We start from the raw sequence: 2,632 nt of genomic DNA on the forward strand, positions 1-2,632 counted from the left end.
AGCGGGTCCCCGCCGCCGCCGTCGCCGGGCAGTGCACCGCCCCGAGCCGGCCAGCTCCTCCGCCTCCTCCCGGCCTCGCCTCCCGTACGGATCCGGCCGCTCCAGGCCATCTTCTCGAACTCCGGCGAGGGAACCGGCCGACCTCGTTTTGCGTGCAGATCTGAGATCCGTGAACAGTAATCCTAGAGGTTGTTTTTTTCTTCTAAGTCCCTGATATTTTTAGTTCATATGCCCATGTTCGTGGCTCCGTAACTTCGCATTCGTAGCTCCCATTCATGCATATAGCATATCAAAATGTTCATCTCAGAGAATACATCATTTCATTCCATTGCATCATTTTCATTAGAGTTCATCTTGATGCCCGAAATGCTGTTAGAAGAGGGCTACTTGAGTTAATTGTCAGATCTGCTACTCCGTTTAGCACTTTTGTCATTTTTGCCATGATTATTGTGTGCATGATATGCCCGTGAGTTCTACATGTGTTTTGTTAAGGGTTTTGTCATCTTTCCAGAGGTGCAATCCATGTATTTTTAGGATGTGTGTGGTGTATTGTGCAAGCTTGCAAAGTGGTGCACTTGCTAATTCTGTTTTCAGAGACTTAGTGATTTCACCAAGTCCTGGAGCTGTTTATCTCATGATGCCATATGTTCTTGTTGTTTCCTAGTGATCCGCGCCTATTTTGAGGATGATCAGAAGGGAGTTTTGTTAATCTTGTAGTGCTCTATCCATCCATGTCTTTGTTTGCAATTATGGAGCACCCTAGCTTGAGTCAATTGAGCTCTACTTTTGCTACTTTGTGAATCTGGGCAGATTGTCAACTTATTTGCAATTTTGCCGGTGATGTTGTAGTTGATCCGTGCATGCTATGCTATTGTTCTTGCCATTTCTAGCTTGCATTTTGTGCCTTCTTGATGGATGTATGCTTGTCTTGCCATGACTTGCTCTGTAGTGAGTGCATCGAGCTCGTAAACATGCCTACTTGAGTTATATTTCAGCATGTGTCAGTTTTTCACCAAGTCTGAAACTGATTATGTTTTTGCTATGTTCACATGCTTGCAATTGTATTTTCTGGTCCTTTTTGGCTCAAGGTCACTAAGGGACTTTTGTTAAGCTCTTTGAGTAGCTCCATGCCATGCTTTACTTTGCCATGTTCAGGTCCTGTAGCATGTAGTTTTGTTGCTCCGAAGAGGGCTACCTGATCTGAAATTCCAGACAAGTGTTGATTTCACTAAGTCTGAGATCTGTTTGCCATTTGCATTTTTTCCATGCTTGTTTGAACCTGTTAATGGATGATTTGGCCGTCGCTCAGTGCTAGACTTTCGTTAAGCATCTTGTTTGCATCCCTGCCATATATTTTGTTGTCATGTTTGGGTGCTGTAGCATGTTCATCTCATTGCATTTAGATGCCTACTTGCTGTAAATCGCAGACCGGTGTCATTTTTGAATCGCTTGCCATTTCCAAACCGTAACTCCGATTCCGGCGTTCTTTATATCGTTTTCAAGCGATTTCATCTCATCTTTCCAGTGGCTTAGTTTTCCAAGTTGAGGCCAGGTTCATGCATTTCCTGTCATATTTTGCATTTTGCATCCCGCATCGCATCCCGCATAGCATATCATCTTTGCATCGTGTTGTTTGAGTTTGCACGTGGTTGATTGTATCCTTGTTGCTTGTTTGTCTTGTTTGGGTAGAGCCGGGAGACGAGTTCGCTAACGAGGAGCCCGTTGAGTTTGCTTTCGAGGATCCAGTCAACTCTGACAACTGTGCAGGCAAGATGATCATACCCTAGAAATCACTACTATCTTTGCTATGCTAGTTTGCTCGCTCTTTTGCTATGCCATTGCTATGATGCCTACCACTTGCTTGCAAGCCTCCCAAATTGCCATGTCAAACCTCTAACCCACCATTGTCCTAGCAAACCGTTGATTGGCTATGTTACCGCTTTGCTCAGCCCCCTCTTATAGCGTTGCTAGTTGCAGGTGAAGATTGGAGGCCGTTCCTTCTTGGAACATCTTTTATTTAATTGTTGGGATATCATTATATTGCTATGTTATCTTAAATGCATCTATATACTTGGTAAAGGGTGGAAGGCTCGGCCTCTCGCCTAGTGTTTTGTTCCACTCTTGCCGCCCTAGTTTCCGTCATATCGGTGTTATGTTCCCGGATTTTGCGTTCCTTACGCGGTTGGGTTATAATGGGAACCCCTTGATAGTTCGCCTTGATTAAAGCTTTTCCAGCAATGCCCAACCTTGGTTTTACCATTTGCCACCTAGCCTTTTCTTTCCCTTGGGTTCTGCAGACTCAAGGGTCATCTTTATTTTAACCCCCCCGGACCAGTGCTCCTCTGAGTGTTGGTCCACCTGTCAGCTACCGGTGGCCACCAGGGGCAACTCTGGGCTGGCCTACCTGTACCTAGGACAATCTGAGTGTGCCCTGAGAAAGAGATATGTGCAGCTCCTATCGGGATTTGTCGGCACCTTCGGGCGGTGTTGCTGGTCTTGTTTTAACCTGTCGAAGTGTCTTGAATTACCGAGATACCGAGTCTGATCGGAACGTCTTGGGAGGTGGTCTATTCCTTCGTTGACCGTGAGAGCTTGTCATGGGCTAAGTTGGGACTCCCCTGCAGGGATTTGA

This window comes from Triticum dicoccoides, chromosome 4A (assembly GCF_002162155.2).
Source record: "Triticum dicoccoides isolate Atlit2015 ecotype Zavitan chromosome 4A, WEW_v2.0, whole genome shotgun sequence".
Lineage (NCBI taxonomy): Eukaryota > Viridiplantae > Streptophyta > Magnoliopsida > Poales > Poaceae > Triticum > Triticum dicoccoides.